Genomic DNA, 26,290 nt, shown 5'->3' with positions numbered 1-26,290 from the left:
ATTCCAGCCCCATGTCGGGCTCTGTACTGACAGCTCAGAGCCTGGACCCTGCTTGGGATTCTGTGTCTCCCTCTATCCGCTCCTCCCGAGCTCGCTCGCTCTCTCTCTCTCTCTCTCTCTCTCTCTGATTCTGTGTCTCCCTCTATCCGCTCCTCCCGAGCTCGCTCGCTCTCTCTCTCTCTCTCTCTCTCTCAAAAAAATAAATAAAAACAACCTCAAAACACAGCCCAGTGTGCTCTGGGGTTAGATTCCAGAACAAGTTGGGTACCACACTGAGTCTGAAACAAACTTCTCAGGCTGAGGAACTAGATCCTACTTTGGGGAGACTGGAGAGCTCGTTGAGAATGGATTCAGTGACAACGTTTGTTTTTTGACACATTATCTCCGATCTTAGGTGAAGGGTGAGGGCCAAAGACACATATGGCTGTGGAAATGCCCCAATAAGCCTCCTCCGGAGCTGCAAGCAGGGGCTTCAGAGCAGAAAAACCTGGCACTTAGCACCTCCTCCCGGGAGCCACAGCCTCAGCCAACAGATCTACAGCCAATGGCGGATCAGCCGGGTTGTTTGGGCTCTCGGTTCACACCGCGTGCCTACACGGCAGTGGAGCCGTGGGCGGAGAAGCGTGTATGCGAGAGCCGCTCTTGCCGCCACGGCCGGAGGGACAGTGCTGGCAGGACAGGCCCAAGGACGCAAAAGAGGACAGGACGACCCGGGGGGGGGGGGGGGGGGGAGCAGAAAGAGGACGCGATGCTCCAGGACCCGGAAAGGGTCAACCTCAGGCCCGCTTGCGGCCGCGCGTTCCGCCGCCGGCGTCTTTGCGACGAGCATCTTCGCAGCCGGCTCGGCCGTAAAGCAAACGTGCCGTAAAAGACAGTCACCGAAAATCGAACGGGTCTTTCGTTCAAAAGAACTTCATGAAACATGAACCTGTGTAACAAAATTAAGACTTCATTGCAAAATACAAAATATTTGAACACATTTAACGTGTGTGTAGATTCACGCCAGTCCTGGGCAAATAACGGATTTTATTTTGTGGACTGTACCTAAGCACTTGCCTTCGAAGTCTTTCCTTCAAACTATTTGGGGTTTTTTTGTTTGTTTTCTTTTCTTTTTTCTCTTTTCGTTTTCTTTCTCTCCTTCCTTCTTTTCTTGCTTGCTTTCTTCTCTCTCTCGGTTTTTTGTTTTTTTTTTTTTTTTTTTGGTATGTTGATTCGTTTCCCAGTTTGTCGGCACACTGTTTTCTTCTTTTGCTAAAATGTCTTTCTTCATTAAGAGCAGTATCGGGTTCCAAATACTAGAATGCATGTTTGTACCTGAGCTTTGGATTGCATTGTGAAAGCCTCTATGCTGGTGTTTGTTCTCGGCATATTGTCCCACGTCCACTGATAACTGGTCCAAAGTTCTATGGGAAATGTGGGTTCAAAACTTCACAGCACTGTATAGACCCTTATGAAGGCTAAGATTTATATACCATAAACATGGGAGTACTGCGTCAATGAAGAAATAAAACCAGTTGATGAAACCAACAAACTATAAAACCAGGTTTTTTTTTTTTTGTCTTTTACAGAAAAACTGACTTACAGTCAATTAGTTATACAGCAAAAATGTTTGCAACAAAGATGTTTATGGGGAAACTACCTAGAACCACCAAAGGCCTCCCACACCATACCTTTCCACAAAGTCACCATCATGCCCCTCTCAAAAACTCAGGAACACAAACAGTCCATGAAAATGGTCGCCAACCCAGCTGTCAGACCAGTTAAGTACATTAGACTCTGCACCTGGAACACTGATCTACTCTCCCTCTGAAAGGCACCGAAGACGAAAAGGAAGCCTGTACAATCCCTTAAGTTACACATGTCAGCCAGTCATACAGAGCAAACACACTCCTGGCCTGAATCTTAAAGGCAAAACGAAGCGCGCAATTCTTACCAGCCTATCCGTGTAAATGGCCACTAGCAAGCCAAAGTTTTCAGGCACCATGGACTAGCTCTCATAGCCTGCTGTTACTACATTATCACTGCCATAGCCTTGAGCACCTACAGAGAACTGCATACAGTTAAGGCTTGGGATCCTACCCTAAGCCGTACTTAGGGAAGGTGCAAAAACCAGAAAGCTACAGAGCTCTTCTTAAATAAGCAGGTGATCGATATCTTTCAACGTCCAGAATTGAACTGCATGGAATAGGTCCCAACTTCCAGCCTTTCTGATCTCTGGGTAACAATACCTTCCACCTTTTTGCTCTCCCAGCCCTTCCAACAGCTTTAAGACTTAATTCTCTGTGTTAAATCCCTCTCTGTTTGAAATACCTAAAGTGATTTCTGGTTTTTCTGGCCATACGTACTGGTGAATCTTCGATATTTTTTTTCTTTTGTACATGTTTTCTTTTGGATATTTGTGTCAATACCCAAGTTTTCGTGTTTGGGTCCCTGTCCTTTGTCCATGGATTGATTCTTCAACAAGACCTTTGCGTGTTTACTTTGGTGGCTGTCAATATTTCTACGACCTTCTCAACGTTGGCAAAATTTGATGATGGTCCCTAATCGGGCTTCTGTGCTTTTAGACCCCGTTACATTAAACAGCAAAACAACCTTAAAACCCTGAGCGGACCCAATCCCTTCCTCTGGGAACACCTCCAGGTTCCAGGGAACCTTTTGTTCCACTGGGTCATTAACAAAAAGGTCTGCCACAGCAGGACTCTGCCCCTGTTGATGGGAGCTATGCATAACTAATGAAGAGGAAAATTGCTAGCAAAACAGGCTGATCAGTCTCAACATGTTTCTAATAACTTCTACATTTTCTGATCTTCATTTCCCTATATATCTTCTTTCCTTCCTAAGTGAATACTACAAATCCTCTTCGGCTCACTAATATTTTCCAGCCTGTTATTTTCTCTTCCTTTCTTTCCCATCTTAAGGTACTTTGTTTTGTAGAGGATTTTCCCAGGTTCTTGGTCACATTGTACACATTTTAAACGCCAGTTTCCCTGGTCTCTAGTTGTGGACGTTAAGATGTCAGAGATACCCAGTAACCTGGAAGATTAAAGAGCAGACTTTATCGGGGCACCTAGGTGGCTCAGTCGGTTGAGCATCTGGCTCTTGATTTCAGCTCAGGTCATGACCCCATGGTCATGGGATCGAGCCCCATGTTGGGCTCTGTGCTGAGCATGAAGCCTGCTTAAGATTCTCTCTCTCTCTCTCTCTCTCTCTCTCTCTCTCTCTCTCTCACCCACCCTCTCCTCCTCCCACACCTCTCTCTCAAATTAAAAAATAAATAAATAAATAAAATTTTTTTAAAAAGAGTAGACTTTGTCTTGTAGTACTGAAAATACCCCAAGTGATAGGTACTAGATTTGTTTCACATCCTTCCGTAACGTTTGGAGGAGTTTATTACTTGTCCAAAGTCCCAGAGATTGTAGGAGACAGAGTCAGGATTTGAACCCAGATCTTTCTGATGGCACAGTGACTAGCATCATTCAGAGGTGGAGCCTCTAATAGTGACAAGGGGAGCCCGCAGAGTCTTCCCAGAGGCAGGAGTAAATGCCAAAGAACTGTAGAAAGCCAAGACAAACATAAACAAAAGCACTCAATTTTAAAATCCAGCAATCACTTCTTGGCCTTTTGGCTAAGATCAAGTGTGGTATCTGTTGTCATCAGTTTAAAATCCAGCACAATTCTATCTCTACTCTGTCAGTATGAGGTACCTCTTGGATGAAGATTTCATTAAGTGTTTCTTAGCAACTCTAGAAGCACTTTCATGAAACCAGCCGGTTCAGAAGTGTCTCTCAGAGTTCATGTCTCCTGCGTCACACATACATGTGGGATACAGTCATGTGAACAAGGAAAAAGGTGTGACAGGACACAAAGAGAAGTGAAAGCCAATAGGATGATAGGACACTGGGAGATAATTAGTTCCACTTTTATATACCCCTTGCTATAACAAGCATGTATTACTTTAGCATTTGAAAGGCATCAAATAAAAAAAAGTTTAAGGTCACCTGGGTGGCTCAGCTTCCGACTCTTGACTTCGGCTCAGGTCGTGATCTCATGGTTGGGGAGTTCAAACCCCGCATCGGGCTCTGCGCTGTCAGCGCAAGCCTGCTTGGGATTCTGTCACCCTCTCTCTCTCTCTGCCCCTTCCCTGCTTGCTTTCTATCTCTCTCTCAAAATAAGTAAAAAAATAAACTTAAAAATTTAAGAGCTTGTGTCAAATACTATGCATTTCTCAAAACCCACTTAATTTCCTCCTTCCTGTAGACACGAGAGAACTACATTTCCCAGCCTCCCGGGCACTTAGGGTGGGGTGATGTAACTGGGTTCTGCCTGAACGGATGTGGGCAGAAGTGATATATACCATTTCCATATCATAATATTCCCTAGGTCATCAACCACACTCACATTTCCTCTTCCATGGCAAACTTGGAGGACATATGTTTAAGATGACACCATGGCAAGATAAATGAAGCCTAGATCCCTGAGTCAATTATTGGAGGAGAGCCATTTGACCTCCATTAAACAACGACCTATTCTATTAAACCACTAAGATCTGTGGTCTGCTTGTTACCGCACCGCTCCCTGCCTATCCTGACTAATAACATGCTCCTCCACGCCAGGAATTTTCAGTGACCCGTGAAGTTCTGAGAGAGCCTCTTAGCTACTTCACACATAGAAAGAGGCTTTCTGTGCTTTTGCTAACTGGATTTTTTTCAGATTCTAAGTCTGTGTGGGGACATATTTCTGAATATAGTCCCCTTCTCTTCTTCAACCTCTGAATTACCTCCTCCTTCTCACTTTGTTGCGGTGTGTTTGTTCCAATGGGAAATAAATCAAGGGCTTATCGGAAAGGAAATAGTACACGCACTTTACATTCTTGTTTAAACAAGACCTGAAAGGGAAGGAAATTTTATGACATTTTCTTCTCCTCGGGGACCAGTCTGCATTTTACTACCCTAATATTTACTTATTGTTATAGTAAAACCTTAGATAAACCATCAGGGGCTGAGCTCTTCTAGACAGGCAAATGTTTCAAAGAACTAAAGTTTATACATTTAGGCGATAAAGTGCTGTTGACTTTTAGATGTTTTGAAGAAAATATTTATGAAGCATATTGAACGAAGGATGGTGACATGTTCTACCTTTTCCAGGAGGTTCAGGATTAACCCAAGCTCTGTGACTGTTCCACAGTTCCTTGAGAGACTTGTATATGTAGTTACCTCCGCCCAGAACAGTCCTTCCTTTCCTTTGTTTACTTAAATTCTCCTCATCTTTTGGATGTCAGCTCAAAGACCATTCCCCTCAGGCACAATTATATAAATTTACCAAAATTCATCCAACTATTCACTTAAAACAGCTGAATTTGTGGTGTGTAAATTATACCTCACTATAGCTATGTTTAAAAAGCCAACAATGCTGTCAAGGAAGTAAAGCATAAACCTCCCTTTTAACTGTGGGCTACAGAGTGACTCCTTCCAAAGACTCCAGTATGGAAAGAGAAAGAGGGAAGAGAAGTACCCCAATGCTGGAGAAATCTGACAAGAACTACGTTGGCCAAGTGATCAAGGTCAACATCAACAATTATCAGTCACGTCGACAGTATATACCCTTGATACGATGTGGTGAATATGGCACCTTACCTCTGTGGTCTTCCTCCCAGACACCATAACCCTGGTCTAACCATGAGAAAAATCCCATGCATCCATGGAACTAGCTAGAACTCCTCAAAACTGTCAAGGTTATCAAAAACAAGAAAAGTCTAAGGAACTTTTACAACCAAGAGGAGCCTAAGCGAGATATGACAAAGGAACACGATGTGATATCCTGGATGGGATCCTGAGAGAGAAAAAGAGCATTAGGTACAAATTAAGGAGATGTCAATACAGCGTGGACTTTAGTTAATAACAATATATCAATATTGGTTCATGACATGTGACAAATGTACCACAGTCATGGAAGAGGTTAATAATAGGGGAAACTGTACACGGAACAGCTGAGAACTGTCTGTAGTATCTTCACGATTTCTCTGTAAATCTAAAACTGTTCTGAAAAATAAAGTTAACTTAATTCACATTAAAAAAAATTCCCCAGCCCCCCAACCAGTTCAAGCCCCCTTACGGTACATTCATATAGCGATCTAGAAAATTAACTAAATGAATGAATGAATTTATCACCATATGTGATTAGGTTTGTGCATTTTGCTCACTGTTGTATCCTGGGAACAAGGTTAGGGGCTGGTTCTTGACAGGTGTCTAGTAATAAACATAAAGTAAGGAATATAAAAATGTAAGTTCTGGGGCGTCTTGGTGGCTCAGGTGGTTAAGCATCCGACTTCGGGTCAGGTCATGATCTCACAGTTCATGAGCTCGAGCCCTGCGTTGGGCTCTGTGCTGACAGCTCAGAGCCTGGAGCCTGCTTCTGATTCTGTGTCTCCCCCTCTCTCTGCCCTTCCCCCGCTCATGCTCTGTCTCTCTCTCTCTCTCTTAAAAATAAATAAACATCTGGGGCGCCTGGGTGGCACAGTCGGTTAAGCGTCCGACTTCAGCCAGGTCACGATCTCGCCGTCCGTGAGTTCGAGCCCCGCGTCAGGCTCTGGGCTGATGGCTCGGAGCCTGGAGACTGTTTCTGATTCTGTGTCTCCCTCTCTCTCTGCCCCTCCCCCGTTCATGCTCTGTCTCTCTCTGTCCCCAAAAAAAAAAAAAAAAAAAAAAAGTTGAAAAAATAAATAAATAAATAAACATTAAAAAAAAAAAAGTAAGTTCTGTGGCAATAGGATTTGTCTGTTTGTCTGTTTTGTTGTTTCCTGGATCCTCATCACCTGGAGAGCACCTGGCCCACTGTAGACACTCAGCAAGGACAACTTCCACCCCAGGGTGAGCCAAGGAATCTTCTCCCCAGTGGTTTGAGTTTGGGATAAAGATGCTTTAGTTCAGACTAATACAGTCTATTACATGCTGATGGCAGTAACATTTGTCACCAGATGAACAGAGGCTTAGGGGATTGGTCTATAAAGAATCAAGCCAAGCACTTGGGAGGCTCAGTTGGTTAAGCATCTGTGTTTTGGTTTTTTAATTTACATCCAAGTTAGTCAGCATATAGTGTAATAATGATCTCAGGAGTAGAATCCAATGATTCATCCCCTACATATAACACCCAGTGCTCATCCTGACAAGTGTCCTCCTTAATGCCTCTTCCCCATTTAGCCCATCCTCCTCCCACAATCCCTCCAGCAACCCTCAGTTTGTTCTCTATATCTAAGAGTGTCTTATGTTTTGTCTCCCCCTTGTTTTTATTTGCTTCCCTTCCCTTCTGTTCATTTGTTTTGTATCTCAAATTCCACATGAGTGAAGTCATATATTTGTCTCTCTCTGCTGACTTATTTCACTTAGCATAACACGCTCTAGTTCCACCCACATAGTTGCAAATGGTAAGATTTCATCCTTTTTGATTGCCGAGTAATACTCCATTGTGTGTGTGTGTGTGTGTGTGTGTGTGTGTGTGTGTGTGTGTGTGTATCTCACATCTTCTTTATCCATTCATCCGTCGATAGACATTTGGGCTCTTTCCATACTTTGGCTATTGTCAATAGTGCTGCTATAAACATGGGGGTGCATGTGTCCCTTCGAAACAGCACATCTGCATGCCTTGGATAAATACCTTGTAGTGCAATGGCTGGGTCGTTGGGTAGTTCTATTTTTAATTTTTTGAGGAACCTCCATACTGTTTTCCAGAGTGGTGGCACCAGTTTGCATTCCCACCAGCAAAGGCATCTGACCCTTGATTTTGGCTCGGGTCATGATCTTTAGGTTCCTGCATCTAGGTGGGTGCTGCATTGCCAGATAGGAGCTTGCTTGGGATTCTCTCTCTCCCTCTTTCTCTGCTCCTCCCCCGCTCACGCTCTCTCTCAAAATAAATAAATTAATTAATTAAAAAAAAAAGAATTGGGGCACTTGGGTGGTTCAGTCTGTTAAGCGACCGACTTTGGCTCAGGTCATGATCTCACGGTTCATGAGTTCAAGCCCACATTGGGTTCTCTGCTGTCACCACAGAGCCCATTTCAGATCCTCTATCCCACCCCCGTCTTGCTGCCCCTCCCCTGCTCATACTCTCTCAAAAATAAATGAACATTTAAAAAAAAAAAAAGAATCAAGCCAAGACTCAGCATGAAGGAGAAGGAAAGACAAGAAAGAGAGCAAGAGGGCCACCAAGGTTCCTACCAGGGTGGTCCTTTCCAATTCCAGTAAATTCCTGGGCCACTGTGTCCCGGGAGACCCTCCTGTCATATACAGTCCAATAAGCCCTTAGCATCAGATCTTGTGCCTTAGGGATAACTTCACCAAAACCTTATCTGTGTCCTATTTTTCTAGCCTGTGTTTCTGTGGTGAAAGATGTTGAATCAAAGTAACGGAGGGAAATATCACCTGTCGTACGATGAAGAGAGAGAAAAAGATAACAGGAAGCAGACATGGGGATAAGAAAGGGAAAGTGGAGGCTGTAAAAAGGAAAGCAGATCGATCACAGCAGCCAAGATACAGAAGCGGCCCGACTGTCCACGAATAGATGCATGGATAAAGGTGTGGCGTATGTCTGTGATGGAATATTACTCAGCCAGAAACAAGAAATGAGATCTTGCCATTTGCAACAACATGGAGGGAGCTCGAGTGTATAAGGCTAAGTGAAATAAGTCAGAGAAAGACAAATACCATATGATTTCACTTACATGCAAAATTTAATAAAAAATATATATAAACAAAGGAAACTAAAGACAAACCGATGGCTGCCAGAGGGGAGGTGGGTGGAGGGGTGGGCGAAATAGGTGAAGGGGGTTAAGAGTGCTCAAACTACACACCTGAAACTAACAGAACACTGTATGTTGATGCTACTTCAAGTTACAAAAAAGGAAAGCAGACGAAGACCTAGAACTACTTGGAAAGGACCTAACAAGTACTTGCCTAACAAGTAAGACAGTGGATTCAAAGTGTAGTGAATTCATTCATTCATTCAGCAAATAGGTACTGAGCACCCACTAGGTGTTAGGAACACAGCACTCAACAAAACTACGGGACTTGCTGCCCAAAAGAGCTATTAGAGACTGTTGAGTGCTTACACAACAACTTAAACCAGAAAGAGACAGAGACAGAGAGACAGAGAGAGAGATAAAATCACTTCATATTGGTTGGTCAGGGGAGGCTTCCTTGAGAAGGTGACATTAGGGGCGCCTGGGTGGTCCAGCTGGTTAAGCGTCAGACTTTCAGCTCAGGACTCACGGTTCACCAGTTCAAGCCCCGCGTGGGGCTCTGTGCTGACAGCTCAGAGCCTGGAGCCTGGAGCCTGTTTCAGATTCTGTGTCTCCCTCTCTCTCTGCCCCTCCCCCTCTCCTCCCCCTCCTTCCCTCCCTCCCTCTCTCTCTGTCAAAAATAAAGAAACATTTTTTTTTTAGGGGCGCCTGGGTGGCGCAGTCGGTTAAGCGTCCGACTTCAGCCAGGTCACGATCTCGCAGTCTGTGAGTTCGAGCCCCGCGTCAGGCTCTGGGCTGATGGCTCGGAGCCTGGAGCCTGTTTCCGATTCTGTGTCTCCCTCTCTCTCTGCCCCTCCCCCGTTCATGCTCTGTCTCTCTCTGTCCCAAAAATAAATAAACGTTGAAAAAAAAATTAAAAAAAAAGAAACATTTTTTTTAATGTATAAAAAGGGTGACATTAAATTGATATCTGAAGGACAAGAAAGCTCTAGAAGCAGGAAGGTAGTGTAGCGTGTGGGGGCGTGTGGGGGCAATGATCTAGACAGAAGGAAGAACCAGGGCGCCAAGGCTGAAGGGAAGTGTTCTCAAGAATATGACGTTTGCCCTCCAGGGAATGTTTGGCCACGTCTAGACTTTTTGGTAGTCACAGCGCGGTGCCAGGGAGCAGTCCTCCTGGCATCTGATGGTTAGAAGCCAGGGATGCAAATTAACATCCTACAGTTTGCACAGGACAAACCCTTAGGCAAAGAACTTTCCAAAATGTCAATAGTGCCGAGGTTGAGAAACCCTGCCCTGAGGCCATCAAAGGCTTGGCACCTTCCTCATGTAGAAAGCAGGACATGGTGCCTGGAGAAACAACAGAAGAGGGGGCAGGGCTGTGAAGAAGTTTGGGAAGCAGGGGGAGGCTGTCAGCACGCACCCCTGCACGCCAAGGCAAGGAGCTGCCATCTTGTTCTAACTGTGGCAAGGAGCCCACGGGTGTTCTGAAACCGGGCAGTTCACGTGGACTTATTTGTTTGTGGAAATAACCACTCTGGCTCTTAAGTGGAATGTGGTGGACGGAGCAAATGTGAGTAAAGGAGACCACCTGGGGGGTTTGACAGTAGAGAGAGGAGGTGGCAGGTTGGACGTGGGTCCTGACAGTAGAGATAGAGAAGCAGCGAACTGAGCCTTATTTTAGAGGTGGGACTTGTGGGTCCCGGTGACAAAGTGAATGTGGAAGGTGAGGGAAACAGGAATCAAGGATCCATCGAAGGCAGGGCCAGCGACACAGGTGCATGACTGGTGCAATGCCCGTCCCCACGTTGGGCTGGCAGTGACCTCGGTGGAGGGCTCTCGGCCACCCTGGATCCGGGTACTGAGCACATCCCAGCCCAGCACATCCCAGAGGGTGCCAGCCCTTCCAGGCAGCAGGGGATGGGGCGACAGACCCAGGGGAAGCTGGGGCTCCATGCCTTCATTTTGCACTGGGTCTGGCAAATTATGAAGCCGGCCCTGCTTGAAGGTTTCCAGCTTGAGTAACTACATGCTTCATTACTGCCATTTACCAAAACGGGGTGGGGTAAAAGTTTAGTCTGGGGCTTGTTTAATCTCAAGATGCCTGTGAGACATCTCACTGACAAGATCACGTAGGCAATTGTGTCTCTACAGCTCGGAAAAGACCTAAAGCTGTAGACATGAAGCCGGAATTTGTCAGCCTGTAGTATATAAAACCATGAGAATGATGTTGCAGCCAGTATGAAAAACAGTATGGCGGTTCCTCAGAAAAATTGCACATAGAATTACTACATGATTCAGCGGTTCCATTTCTGGGTATACACCCAAAAGTGAAAGCAGGAACTCAAACAGACATTTGTACACGTGTGTTCACAGCAGCAGTATTCACAATAGCCAAAAGGTGGACACAACCCAAGGGTCCATTGATAGGTGAATGCATAAACAAAGTGTGGTGCATGTGTGTGCGTGTGTGTGCGTGTGTGTGTGTGTGTGTGTATAAGGGAATATTACTTGGCCTGAAAAAGGAAGGAAAACTCTGACACTTGCTACAACACGACTGAACTTTGAAGACATCATGTTAAGTGAAAAAAGCCAGTCACAAAAGGACAAACATTGTATGATTGCACTTACACGAAGAAACAAGAGTAGTCAAACTCACAGGATGGTAGTTAGCAGAGGCTGGGAGAAGAAGAGGGTGGGGAGCTAGTATTTGATGGAGACAGAGTTTCCATTTGGGAAGGATCAAAACTTCTGTGATGGTGGTGGTGATGGCTGTGTAACAATGTGACTATACTTAATGTCATTGAAACGTACACTTAAAAATGTTTAAAATGGTAAATCGTAGGGGCGCCTGGGTGGCTCAGTCGGTTAAGCGTCCGACCTCAGCTCAGGTCACTATCTCGCGGTCCGTGAGTTCGAGCCCGACGTCTGTGCTGACTGCTCAGAGCCTCGAGCCTGTTTCGGATTCTGTGTCTCCCTCTCTCTCTGACCCTCCCCCATTCATGCTCTGTCTCTCTCTGTCTCAAAAATAAATAGGGGCGCCTGGGTGGCTCAGTCGGTTGAGCGTCCGACTTCGGCTCAGGTCACGATCTCACGGTTCGTGTCGGGCTCTGGGCTGATGGCTCAGAGCCTGGAGCCTGCTTCCGATTCTGTGTCTCCCTCTCTCTCTGCCCTTCCCCCATTCGTGCTCTGTCTCTGTCTCAAAAATAAATAAACATTAAAAAAAATTAAAAAAATAAATAAATGTTAAAAAAATTCATAAAAAAATAAATAAAATGGTAAATTGTGTTATGTATAGTTCATCACAATAAAAAAAGAACTTGATTATTATTATTTATTGAGTGTTTCCTATACACCCAGCACTAATCTCTTCATTGTTTAAAACTCATATAACCCTCATAACAATCTTTAAAGCAGGTGCAATAGGTAGGCAGTAATCTCTTGGACATTGGCCTTACCAAGATATTTATGGGTCTGTCTCCTCAGGCAAGGGAAACAAAAGCAAAAAATAAAGTTCTGGGACTACACTGAAATAAAAAGCTTTTGCACAGCAAAGGACATCATCAACGAAACAAAAAGGCAACCTGGTGAATGGGTGAAGGTATTTGTGAATGACATATCCGATAAGGAGTTAACTTCCAAAACATATAAAGAACTTACACAACTCAACACCAAAACAAAACAAAACAAAACAACCAATGAAAAAATGGGCAGTGGAGAGGTGCCTGGGTGGCTCAGTCGGTTGATCGTCCTGACTCTTGATTTCGGCTCAGCTCATGATCTCACAGTTTTGTGGGTTCGAGCTCCGTGTCCAGCTCTGTGCCGACAGCGCAGAGCCTGCTTAAGATTCTCCCTCTCTCTCTGCCCCTCCCCTTCTTGCAATCTCTGTCTCTCATAATAAATAAACATAAACAAAAGGGGGGGGGAGTGGATCTGAATAGACATTTTTCCAAAGAAGACATCCAGACGGCCAGCAGATGCATGAAAAGATGCTCAACATCCCTCAACATCAGGAAAATGTAAGCCAAATCCACACTGAGATATCACCTCACACCTGTCAGAATGGCTAATATCAAAAAGACAAGAAATAGGGGCACCTGGGCGGCTTAGTCAGTTAAGCGTCTGGCTTTGGCTCCAGTCACCATCCCATGGTTTGTGAGTTAGAGCCCCACGTCAGGTCCTCCTCTGTCATCACAGAGCCCACTTTGGATCCTCTGTCTTCCTCTCTCTCTGCCCCTCCCATTCCCTTGCTCGCACGTGCACTCTCTCTCTCTCAAAAATAAAATATATTTTTTTAAAAGACAAGAAATAACAAGTACCGGTAAGGATGTGGAGAAAAGGGGATGCTAGGGCACTGTCGGTGGGAATGTAATTGTTGCAGCATCATTTACAAATTTACAACAGGCAAGATCTGGCAGCCACCCAAGTGTCCACCAATAGATAAACGGATAAGGAAGATGCGGTATATCACCGCAATGGAATATTACTCGGCCGCAGAAAAGAATCTTGCCATGTGTGACAACAAGGATGAACCTGGAGGGTGTCATGCTAAGTGAAATACGTCAGATAAAGAAAGCCACCTCTGGGACGCAGCAAAAGCGGTCATAAGAGGAAAGTATATAGCAATCCAGGCCTTCCTAGAGAAGGAAGAAAGATCTCAGATACACAACCTAACCTTACGCCTTAAGGAGCTGGAAAAAGAACAGCAAATAAAACCCCAAATCAGCAGAAGACAGGAAATAATAAAGATTAGAGCATAAATTAATGCTATCGAAACCAAAAAAAACCCAGTAGAACAGATCAATGAAACCAGAAGCTGGTCCTTTGAAAGAATTAACAAAATTGATAAACCACTAACCAGTCTGATCAAAAAGAAAAAGGAAAGGACCCAAATAAATAAAATCAAGAATGAAAGAGGAGAGATCACAACCAACACAGCAGAAATAAAAACAATAATAAGAGAATATTGTGAGCAGTTATATGCCAATAAAATGGGCAATCTGGAAGAAATGGACAAATTCCTAGAAACATATACGCTACCAAAACTCAAACAGGAAGAAATAAAAATTTGAACAGACCCATAACCAGTAAGGAAATCGAATTAGTAATCAAAAATCTGCCAAAAAAAAAAGAGTCCAGGACCAGATAGCTTTCCAGGGGAATTCTACCAAACATTTAAGGAAGACTTAACACCTATTCTCTTGAAGCTGTTCCAAAATATAGAAATGGAAGGAAAACTTCCAAACTCTTTCTATGAAGCCAGCATTACCTTGATTCCAAAACCGGACAGAGACCCTCCTAAAAAGGAGAACTATAGACCAATTTCCCTGATGAACATGGATGCAAAAATCCTCAACAAGATATTAGCCAACCAGATCCAACAATACATTAAAAAAATTATTCACCATAGCCAAACGGGATTTATACCTGGGATGCAGGGTTGGTTCAATATCCACAAAACAATTAACGTGATTCATCACATCAATAAAAGAAAGGACAAGAACCATATGATCCTCTCAATAGATGCAGAGAAAGCATTTGACAAAATACAGCATCCTTTCTTGATAAAAACCCTCAAGAAAGTAGGGATAGAAGGAGCATACCTTGAGATCATAAAAGCCATATATAAACAGCCCAACACTAATATCATCCTCAATGGGGAAAAACTGAGAGCTTTCCCCTTAAGGTCAGGAACAAAACAGGGATGTCCAGTCTCGCCACTGTTATTCAACATAGTATTGGAAGCGTTAGCCTCTGCAGTCAGACAACACAAAGAAATAAAAGGCATCCAAATCGGCCAGGAGGAGGTCAAACTTTCACTCTTTGCAGATGACATGATATTCTATATGGAAAACCCAAAAGATTCCAACAAAAAACTGCTAGAATTGACTCATGAATTCAGCAAAGTTGAAGGATATAAAATCAAAGCACAAATATCAGTTGCATTCCTATACACCGACAATGAAGCGACAGAAAGAGAAATCAAGGAATCGATCCCATTTACAGTTGCACAAAAAACCATAAAATACCTAGGAATAAATCTAACCAAAGAGGTGAAAAATCTATACACTGAAAACTATAGAAAGCTGATGAAAGAAATTGAAGAAGACACACAAAAAAATGGAAGAGTATTCCATGCTCCTGGATAGGAAGAACAAATATTGTTAAAATGTCGATACTACCCAAAGCAATCTACATATTCAATGCAATCCCTATCAACGTAACACAAGCATTCTTCACATTCTATTCTTCACAGAGCTAGAACAAATAATCCTAAAATTTGTATGGAACCAGAAAAGAGCCTGAATAGCCAGAGCAATCCTGAAAAAGAAAACCAAAGTAGGAGGCATCACAATCCTGGACTTCAAGCTGTATTACAAAGCTGTAATCATCAAGACAGTATGGTACTGGCACAAGAACAGACACTCAGATCAATGGAACAGGATAGAGAACCCAGAAATGGACCCACAAACATATGGCAAACTAATCTTTGACAAAGCAGGAAAGAATATCCAATGGAATAAAGACAGTCTCTACAGCAAGTGGTGCTGGGAAAACTGGACAGCGACAGGCAGAAGAATGAACCTGGACCACTTTCTTACACCACACACAAAAATAAACTCAAAATGCATGAAAGACCTAAATGTAAGACAGGAAGCCATCAAAATCCTTGAGGAGAAAGCAGGCAAAAACCTCTTTGATCTTGGCCTCAGCAACTTCTGACTCAACAAGTCTCTGGAGGCAAGGGAAACAAAAGCAAAAATGAACTATTGGGACCTCATCAAAACAAAAAGCTTCTGCGCAGCGAAGGAAACAATCAGCAAAACTAAAAAGGCAACTGACAGAATGGGAGAAGATATTTGCAAAGGACATATCAGATAAAGGGTTAGTATCCAAAATCTATAAAGAACTTATCAAACTCAACACCCCAAAAAACAAATAATCCAATGAAGAAATGGGCAAAAGACATGAATAGACACTCCTCCAAAGACGACATCCAGATGGCCAACCGACACATGAAAAAATGCTGCACATCACTCATCATCAGGGAAATACAAATCGACACCACAATGAGATACCACCTTACACCTGTCAGAATGGCTCACATTAACAATTCAGGCAACAACAGAGGTCGGCGAGGATGCGGAGAAGAGGAGCTCTTTTGCACTGCTGGTGGGAATGCAAGCTGGTGCAGCTACTCTGGAAAAGAGTATGGAGGTTCCTCAAAAAACTAAAAATAGAACTACCCTATGACCCAGCAATTGCACTACTAGGCATTTATCCATGGGATACAGGTGTGCTGTTTCGAAGGGACACATGCACCCCCTTGTTTATAGCAGCACTATCAACAATAGCCAAAGTATGGAAACAGCTCTAATGTCCATCAACAGATGAATGGATAAAGAAGATGTGGTATATATATATATATACAATGGAGTATTACTCGGCAATCAAAAGGAATGGAATCTTGCCAGTTGCAATAATGTGGATGGAACTAGAATGTATTCTGCTAAGTGAAATTAGTCAGAGGACAAATATCATATGACTTCACTCATATGAGGACTTTAAGAGACAAAACAGATGAGCATAAGGGAAGGGAAACAAAAATAATATCAAAACAGGGAGGGGGACAAAACAGAAGAGACTCATGAATATGGAGAACAAACTGAGGGTTACAGGAGGGATTGTGGGAGGGGGGATGGGTTAAATGGTTAAGGGGCACTAAGGAATCTACTCCTGAAATCATTGTTGCACTATATGCTAACTAATTTGGATGTAAACTTAAAAAAATAAAAAATTAAATTAAAAAATACACATTTAAAAAAATAATAATTTTTCTCTCTAAAAAAATAAAATAAAATAAAGTCAAATACTGGGGCGCCCGGCTGCCTTAGTCGGTTGAGCGTCCGACTTCAGCTCAGGTCATGATTTCGCGGTCCGGGAGTTCGAGCCCCGCGTTGGGCTCTGTGCTGACAGCTCAGAGCCTGGAGCCTGCTTTGGATTCTGTGTCTCCCTCTCTCTCTGATCCTCCCCTGCTCACACTCTGTCTCTCTCTCAAAAATAAATAAAGATTAAAAAAAAATTTTTTTTTAAAGAAAGCCAAATACCATTTGATTTCACTCATCTGTGGAATCTAAAAACAAAAAACAACAACAAACCAGAAGCAAAGTCAAAACTACAGAGAACAGTTAAAAAAAAAAAAAAAGAAAGAAAGTAGGTACAATATTACCAGCCCCACTCTACAAGCAAGAAAACTTATGACCAGAGTAGTTAAGTAACAGGCCTAAGCTCACACAGCTTCCAACCTGCCGGGTTTGGATTTGGATTCAGGCAGTCTGCTAGCAGAACCGAAAAAAAATTTTTTTTTTAACCTACTGTACTACCTATCAACGGAGATCATGTCATATACTACAAAAAACACATTTCACAATTTTTAAAAAAAAAAAGAAATTTTTAAAATTTAAGGTTGAATTAATAGCTCACGGGCAGCTAGGTCCTGGCCTTCCAGCACAGTCCAATCTGGCTGCCCAGTGCAGAGTCAACCAGCAAAGGAAGGGAGGGGGACAATTACGAGTGACAAATCATTTCATCACCTTTGAAAAAACTGCTCTGTGACCAGAGACATCCCCTGGAAATACTGACAGGAGGGTGTCCTGCTGTGTGTGAAAAGGTCAGCATGGCCCAGAGCCAGCCCACAAGGCCGGGGGTGGGGGGCAGTGCCCCAATCCCAGGACAAGTAGACCCAGGGGGTTAGGTTTGCAATTCCTTGGTGTTCACGGAAAGTGGTCACTGTGCTATTTTTAGGTTGCTCTATTAAGTTATCAATGACATTTCTCAGACAGAAGCCATGCCAAAGCCACGGACATTCCAGGCCTGCAGCTGGGAAAACGCAGGGGTTGGACCAAGGTGGTCAGAAGTTCTAATTTACCAAGTGACATTAGAGCCGGCTGGCAGAGGGGAAGGTGCAACCCACAGTGTGGATTCCATTTAGACCTCAGAAGTCCCACACCCAGAATCCCATCCCAATCTTGGCTCAGGTCAGGATCTCAGAGTTTGTGAGCTCGAGCCCCGGGTCCGGCTCTGTGCTGACAAGTGTGGAGCCGCCTGGGATTCTATATCTCCCTCTCTCTCTCTCAAAATAAATAAATAAACTTAAAAGAAAGGAAGGAAGGAAGAGAGAGGGAAGAAGGAAGGAAGGAAGGAGGAAGGAAGAGAGAGGGAGGAAGGAAGGAAGGAAGGAAGGAAGGAAGGAAGGAAGGAAGGAAGGGGGAGGCAGAAAGGAAGGAAGGAAGAGAGAGGGAAGAAGGAAGGAAGGAGGAAGGAAGAGAGAGGGAGGAAGGAAGGAAGGAAGGAAGGAAGGAAGGAAGGAAGGAAGAGAGAGAGAGGGAAGAAGGAAGGAAGGAGGAAGGAAGAGAGAGGGAGGAAGGAAGGAAGCAAGGAAGGAAGGAAAGAAGGAAGGGAGGGAGGAAGGGAGGAGGAAAAGGAGGGAGGGAGGGAGGGAGGGAGGGAGGAAGGGAGGGAGGGAGGGAGGGAGGAAGGGAGGGAGGAAGGAGGAAAAGGAGGAAGGAAGGAAGGAAGGAAGGAAGGAAGGAAGGAAGGAAGGAAAGAAAGAAGGAAGGAAGGAAGGAAGGAAGGAAGGAAGGAAGGAAGGAAGGAAGAAGGAAGAGAGAGGGAGGAAGGAAGCAAGGAAGGAAGGAAGGAAAGAAGGAAGGGAGGGAGGAAGGGAGGAGGAAAAGGAGGGAGGGAGGGAGGGAGGAAGGGAGGAAGGAGGAAAAGGAGGAAGGAAGGAAGGAAGGAAGGAAGGAAGGAAGGAAGGAAGGAAGGAAGAGGCGGGAAGGAAGGAAGGAAGGAAGGAAGGAAGGAAGGAAGGAAGGAAGAGAGAGGGAAGAAGGAAGGAAGGAGGAAGGAAGAGAGAGGGAGGAAGGAAGGAAGCAAGGAAGGAAGGAAGGAAAGAAGGAAGGAAGGGAGGGAGGGAGGGAGGGAGGGAGACATTCCAAGCTGTCAGGAATCCACAGGCCAGTTCTGGCTCCGGGCACGCTGGGTCACTAAAGTGGACGAGAAACAGGACAGGGCCAAATGACAGGACACAAAAGGCCTCCCTCGCTCAGGTCCTAGTCCTCTGAGCGAGCCGAGCAGCCCGCGAGGTGTTGAGAGGGCAGAAGGCAGCGGGGCGTCCCCGCCCGAATGACCCGGTCGGGTCAGGGAGGCCCAGGCAGAGGCAGGCCCCACAGCACTGAGAAGGCAGACCCCTTCCTCAGCCTCCTGTTGCGTATGAACCCCAACTCGTCCCCAAGGCAGAATTTAACTGGATCGATCACCGTAGCCTTTGAAGTACTCCTTACCTTTTGGGCCCCTTTCTGTGCCAGGAAGGCCTTTGGCTCCAGTTGTACAAGCTGGGTCAGATGTCCTGGGTGGGCAAGTGCGTGAGGTAAGTGACACCCGCTCCCAGCGAGAGAAAAGGACTGCGGATGCGGAGTCCTGCAAGAGGAAATCCGAGGGCAGTTTCAGTCCAGTTTGAAAAACAGGGGCGCCTGGGTGGCTCAGTGTGTCGAGCCTCTGACTTCGGCTCAGGTCGTGATCTCGCAGTTTGCGGGTTCGAGCCCCACATCGGGCTCCCTGTCGTCAGCGCAGAGCCTGCTTCAGATTCTCCGTGTCTCTCTCTCTCTCTCTCTGCCCCTTCCCCACGTGTGCGCTCTCTCTCAAAAATAAGTATTTTTTTTAAAAAACCCAGCCAGTCCATATCTTCTTGCTTTACTGTCTCTAAGCACAGAGCCTTGGGCTGGTCACCCGGGTCATACCGAGGTCATACTGGTCACCCACCTGCCCACCCTGGCACGTACCCTTCTTCCTACCCCCAACTACTCCATAACTGTTTCTGTCTTGAGGTGTCTGGGATCCTCAAAAGATGAACATAAACACATTTTTAATGGATGTGTGTGCGCAGTCCCAGTGCCTCTGTAACAACATAGCACAGCTGGGGCGGCTTACCCAACCCAAATGTATTTCTTTTCTCACAGTTCTGGGGGCTGGAAGCCCAAGATCAAGGAGCAGGCAGTGCCGGTTTCTCCCCGCTTGACTCGCGGAGGGCTGCCTCCCATTGTGTCCTTGGCGGGTCTTCCCTCTCGATGTGTCTGTGTTAGTCGGTCTGGGCGCCATAACAGAATATCACAAAGCAGGTGGCTTGTAAATACCAGCAGTTATTGCTCACGGTTCTGGAGGCTGAAGTCGCAGATCAAGACACTAACAGACTCAGTGACTGGTGAGGACCCACCTCCTGGTTCCCTGTGTCCTCACATGGTGGCCGGGGCGAGGGAGTGCCGCACACAGATCTCCTATAATGGCACCAATCCCCAATTTAGGAGGATCCTCGTTGGGGTGAGCACTGGGTGTTGTAAGCAGGGGATGAATCCCTGGATTCCACTCCTGAAATCATTATTGCATGATATGCTGACTCACTTGGATGTAAATTAAAAAAAAAAAAAAAAAAAAGAGTGAATGACAATCCTGTTAGTATAATGAGGTTATGGTTTTCTCCATTTTCTATTTTTTGTTACTGACTTTACAATACAAAGGTCAAAGTTGTATAAAAAGAGAGAGAGAGAGACTCTTAAAGATAGAGGACAAACTCAGGGCTGATGGAAGGAGGTGGGGGGGGGGATGGGCTAGATGGATGAGAGTCATTAGAAGGGCACTTGTGAAGATGAGCACGGGGTGTTGTAGGCAAGTGATGAATTACTGAAACCAAACCACTACCCCTGAAACCAATATTGCCCTATATGTTAACTAAGTAGAACTTATATAAAAATTTGAAAAAACAAAAAATAAGGGCACCAATCCCATTCATGAGGGCGCTTGATCTAATCACATCCCATAAGTCCCCCCCTCCGAACAGCAACACCTTGGGGGTTAGGATGTAAGACTTTTCGGGGAACACACACATTCAATCCATAGCAGTGTCTGTGTCCTAATCTCTTGTTATTTTATTTTATTTTCTATGTATTAATTTTTTTAAAAATTTTTTTTTCAACGTTTATTTATTTTTTGGGACAGAGAGAGACAGAGCATGAACAGGGGAGGGGCAGAGAGAGAGGGAGACACAGAATCGGAAACAGGCTCCAGGCTCCGAGCCATCAGCCCAGAGCCCGACGCGGGGCTCGAACTCACGGACCACGAGATCCTGACCTGGCTGAAGTCGGACGCTTAACCGACTGCGCCACCCAGGCGCCCCTCTATGTATTTATTTTTTGAGGGAGAGAAAGGGAGGGGCAGAGGGGGAGAGAGAGAGAGAGAGATAGAGAGAGAGAGAGAAAGTCCCAATAGGGCCCCATGCCCAGCTCAGAGTCTGAGATGCGCCTCGATCTCATGACCATGAGATTGTGACCTGAGCCGAAATCAAGAGTAGACCCTTAACTGATGGAGCCACGTACGTGCCCCCTAATCTCTTCTTATAAAGACACCAATCCCACCCATATCCCCAAATCTCTTCTTCAAAGCCCTTTCTCCAAAGACAATCACCCTCTCAGGGATGGGGGGATTAGGACATCGACATATGAACCTGGAGGTGCGGGATGCAATCCAGCCCATCACACTATGTGACGGCCCGGGAGTTTCTGCTGCACACAGCGTTAGCACAAGTCCGATCAGTAATGATGTGTTTACGGGGCGCCTGGGTGGCTCAGTCGGTTAAGCGTCCGACTTCGGCTCAGGTCATGATCTCACGGCTTGTGAATTCCAACCCCGCGTCGGGCTCTGTGCGGACAGCTCAGGGCCTGGAGCCTCTTCCGATTCTGTGTCTTTCTCTCTCTCTCTGCCCCCCCCCCCCACTCTGTCTCTAAATAAATAAACATTAAAAAAAATTAAATAGTGAGGTGTTTAACTTATCGGAAATAGCTCATTTTTTAGCAAAGTAGGTAGAGAATCTGCATCGTTTTGTTATCTCCCTTTTTTTTTTTAATTTTTTTTAACGTTTATTTATTTTTTGAGAGACAGAGAGAGACAGAGCATGAACGGGGGAGGGTCAGAGAGAGAGGGAGACACAGAATCCGAAGCAGGCTCCAGGATCCCAGCTGTCAGCACAGAGCCCGACACGGGGCTTCAACTCACGGACCGCGAGATCATGACCTGAGCGGAAGTCGGACGCTTAACCGACTGAGCCACCCAGGCGCCCCTCTTCATTTCTATTCTCACTGCTGCAAGTGAAATGTCAAAAACAGGACCTGCAGTAGTTCAAAGCAGTATTTGTTGGCTATGGTTTTCTCCTAAAAAATTTTTTTAATACTCTGGCTGTATGATCCATCTTCGAAGCAAGGCTGATATCAAACAACAACCTGCATGTTACCATCATCTGTAGCAACAAGCAAGATGGCGAGCAAGAGAATCCAGCCTCCAAGGGTACTGTGGACCGCCATCGTCCAGAATCCCACCACGCAGAAAAGGCTGTATTCCCTTACTGCTCTTGTTCTTTCCATCAGGATTTCATGTGGTTGAGAGCGCCCTTTATACTGAAATCAGTCTTGCTTTTTTTGATTACACTTTATTATATGCTTTTCCCAAAATTAAAAAAGATCCACTGACACATTGAATGGTTGCATAACAGAACATGGTGTTTCATGCCACAATTCACTCAACCATTTCCAGTTGTTGGACATTTAGGTTGCTTCTAGGTTGTTATATATATATATATATATATATATATATATATATATATATATATATATAATATGTGTGTGTATATATATATACACATATAAGTTTATTTATTTTGAAAGGAGAGAGAGTGTGCATGCATGAGGGAGGAGCAGAGAGAGAGGGAGACAGAGAATTCCAAGCAGGCTCTGCACTGTGTCAGTACAGAGCCTGATGCAGGGTTTAATCTCACAAACCTTGAGATCATGACCGGAGACGAGATCAAGAGCCGGGTGCTTAACTGACTGAGCCACCCGGACACCCCAGGATGTTTCCAGTTTTTAACAAATACAAATAATGCGGCCGATCATCTTTGGCATACACCCTTGCCTGCATTTCTGATGATTTCTTTCGGCTACGTTCGTATAAGTGAAATTACTCTATCCACCATGCACACATTTGTCCCCAAGGCTTTTGGAACACAGGAAAACAGCTGTCTTTCCAAGTCTGCGATGTCATGGGTCAGGGAATAACTTGTCGGGCCCTCCCCTGATGCTAATCCAACATTCGGTCCTACGTTCTTGCCAGGGAACCTTCACCGTCTTCCCACTTCTCCAGCCAAACGCAATTAGGAGCTCCCGTAAATACGGGGTGCCGTGATGGGTATGGGGCAAAGCATTTGCTAGGAGGGAAAAGGTGAGGAGGGGCACAGAAATACTGGTGTTCGTGAAGCACGGCTCCCCCACTGGGCTCAAAGCTTTTCAGACTTAAGGTCAGAGGTCTGTGATATTTCTTTCATACCCGAACAGAAGCCATACTTGCTGGTGGGTATTTGTGTATTCACTGTGTTCCTGTTTTCTTGATAATCCCTAAAATGGCTTTTATATTTGGGACTTCTGATTCATGCAGAAGACAAAAAGCCCCAAACTGAGTCTATTTATCTCTTACCCTTAAGACTCACAGGAGGAAAAGAGGAAGGACAGTTAGTCCCATTTTGAGAGCAAACCGAGAAACTAAGTAACCCACCCAGCACGGGGCGCCCCGGCCACGGTGGGTATCAGGGCAGAAGCCCTGTAAGTGGAATCAGGACCTACAGTGGAATCAGGTCCTACACACACCAGGCAGGCTGCTTTCTTTCAACGTTGCCTGCTTTCACCTTTTTGCATGAGTACGTTCACAATTCTGACGTTGTAGACATTTTTTCTTTTTGAAAAGAATCGTAACAGAATAATGGCTCCCCCGAAGATGTTCGCATCCTATCATCAAAACCTGCAGATAAATTACTGCATGTGGTGGGGCGCCTGGGTGGCTCAGTCGGTTGAGCGACCGACTTCGGCTCAGGTCATGATCTCACGGGTTCGTGAGTTCGAGCCCCATGTCGGGTTCTGTGCTGACAGCTCAGAGCCTGGAGCCTGCGTCGGATTCTGTGTCTCCCTCTGTCTCTGCCCCTTCCCTGTCTGTGCTCTCTCTCTCAAAAAAATGAATTAAGTGTTTAAAAAAAAAGATATTAAAAAAAAATTTACCTGCTGTGGCAAAAGGGATACACTTTGGAGATATGATTACATTCAGGATCTTGAGATGGGCAGATTATCCTGGATTATTAGGTATAATCACAGGGATCCTTATAAGAGGGAGGCAAAACTTCTCTGCATCAAAGGACACCATCAAAAGAGTGAAAAGACAACCCAAGAATGGGAGAAAATATCTGCAAATCAAATGTCTGATATGGGATTAAAATTCAGAATATTCGCATTCTGTGTCTCCCTCTCTCTCCGCCCCTCCTTTGCTCACACTGTCTCTCTCTCTCTTCCTCTCTCCCTCAAAAAAAAAAAAATTAAAGAAAACAATTTTTAAATGACAATGGAGATGAAGAGGGAGGCAAGAGGGTCAGTCAGGAAAAAGAGAAGTGAGGACAGAAGCAGAGACCAAAGCAACGTGCTTTGAGGAGGAGGAAGGGCCCGGGAGGCAGGGAATGAGGGCAGCCTCTAGAAGCTGGAAGAGCTGAAAAACCAGATTCTCCTCTGGAGCTTCTGGAAGGAAAGCAACCCTGGTGATGTCTGGATTTCGGCCCCCTAGGGCTCCTTTCGGACTCCTGACCTCCAGGACTGGAAGATAATAAATCTGTGTTGCTTTGAGCCACCAGGCTTGTGGCGATTTGTTATGGCAGCAACAGGAGACAAACGCATGGACGTAAACCCTTATTCTTGTGTTACAGTTCACTAACCACGATGCAATAATTCACTGCGGAGTTGATCCACTCAACTTTTTTCTTAAGTTTATTTATTTATTTTGAGAGACAGAGAGACAGAGAGAGAGAGAGAGAGCTCATGAGTGGCAGCAGGGGAGGGGCAGAGAGAAAGGGGAAGAGAGAACCCCAAGCAGGCTCCACACTGTCAGCGCAGAGCCCAATGTCGGCTCGAATTCATGAGCTGTGACATCACGACCTGAGCCCTGAGCAAGAGCCAGATGCTTAGCCAGCTGAGCCACCCAGGCGCCCCCCGACGCATGTGACTTCTAAATTCCACAGCACTAGAGTATGGGTCCAGTGCTGACAGCTGGCAGGGGGACCCACTCTGTGCTTGACCAGCGTGTCATCAGTGAGTCAGTCAGTGGTGTCCTCTTACGAAAAGGTAGGTTGTGGAATGGATTCAATTGATGATATCCCAAAGACAATTCTCCCTATGAACGCAACACTAAAAACTCATGCATGTTTGAACTGTAGAGTTTATGGAAATTACGCTTGCATTAGGGCCCACATTCCTGTGTCCACGGCCTCCCGTGACTTGCCCTTCTCCTGGCTCCGGGCCCAACCTCCTACCGCACTGTTCCCCTGAGGGCCGGAGCCGGGTCTTCTTAAGCTTGGCACCCCTAGCCCAGAATTAACATTTTCATCCTTGTATCTACTCATGGAATCTACTGGGCGGGGAGATAATGTGCTGAAGAGTATCTCGAGAGGTGGAAGAAAACAGGATGCCCGGAGAACGTCTACATCTGAACAAGTGACACGTAGCGATCGAACAGCAGGAACTGCCGAGAACCTACAGAATGTTATTCTCTGGCCCCAGCATCTGTCTCCAACATCTCCTCTTATGGTGTTTCTGCCAAAACACGGCCTACAGCTGGTTTCAATTCCTCTTATTTTCTATGCTGAATTCCAGAGCGGCCTCTTATCCACTTATCGCCTTTACCTGACTTGGCTCTCTGAACTCTAACTGCTAATCAAGTTACAGACGGGTGCCGCAGGCTCCGAGCCAGGGGCTGCAGACGACCTTCCCGCGGTGGCCCTGGGCGGGCATCAGGGCTCTGCTGGTGGGGTCTGTCAACCGTTATCCTCACTGAGACAGAGCCTCGAGGCTGGGCCACCGGGACCCATGGTGGAGGCTGTGGATTCCGACGATCCTGGAGGTGCTCTTTTTAATTGTGGTGACAGACACGTAAAAAACGAGGAGGAGTGGAAACCAGGTGGGACCCCAGCTGCCCAAGGCATTATTTGCCACTCTGCCAAACCACATCTTCCCAAGAGCTACCTGATTAGCCTTCGGTTTCTAACACTCTGCCTACACACTAAGGTAAATAAAGATACACCTGTCCTTTCAACCTTCCTGTTCTCCCCATGAAATTCACTCAGCGTACATGGCGGATCAGGAAACGACAAACCAAAGAGAACTTTGTAAAAAACAAAACAAAACGGAACCAAATTAGGCAAGGGAGCCTGGGTGGCTCCGTCAGTTAAGCATCCGACTCTTAGTTTTGGCTCAGGTCATGATCTCACGGTTCATGGGATTGATCCCCACATCAGGCTCTGCGCTGACAGCACAGAGACTGATTGGAATTCTCCCTCTCCTCTCTCTCTCTCTCTCACACACACAAAATAAATAAATTTTTTAAAAATCTTAAAAAAAAACTATGTAGAATGTGAAAAGAAGTCTAAAACCT

The 26,290-nt window shown here is 45.4% G+C and overlaps 1 long non-coding RNA gene and 1 pseudogene across 4 annotated transcripts in view; one reads left to right on the top strand and one right to left on the bottom strand.

Annotated features, from left to right (window-relative positions):
* The window catches only part of LOC102901935, a 58,149-nt gene extending 37,967 nt beyond the window's left edge, over window positions 1–20,182 (bottom strand). For 2 of the 4 annotated variants that reach the window (XR_006600302.1, XR_440667.5), the window contains exon 1: window positions 19,072–20,182. This is a non-coding gene — a long non-coding RNA (uncharacterized LOC102901935). Of the gene's footprint in view, window positions 1–214; window positions 3,184–19,071 lie in introns of those variants that run through there. The other 2 variants (XR_002159296.3, XR_006600303.1) reach the window with 2 other exon arrangements.
* Window positions 3,606–3,769, top strand: LOC111561609 (annotated as a pseudogene).
* Window positions 20,183–26,290: the final 6,108 nt, after the last annotated feature.

The sequence above is a fragment of the Felis catus genome, chromosome B4, assembly GCF_018350175.1.
Source record: "Felis catus isolate Fca126 chromosome B4, F.catus_Fca126_mat1.0, whole genome shotgun sequence".
NCBI lineage: Eukaryota > Metazoa > Chordata > Mammalia > Carnivora > Felidae > Felis > Felis catus.
This window is presented reverse-complemented; position numbering and strand designations above follow the sequence as displayed.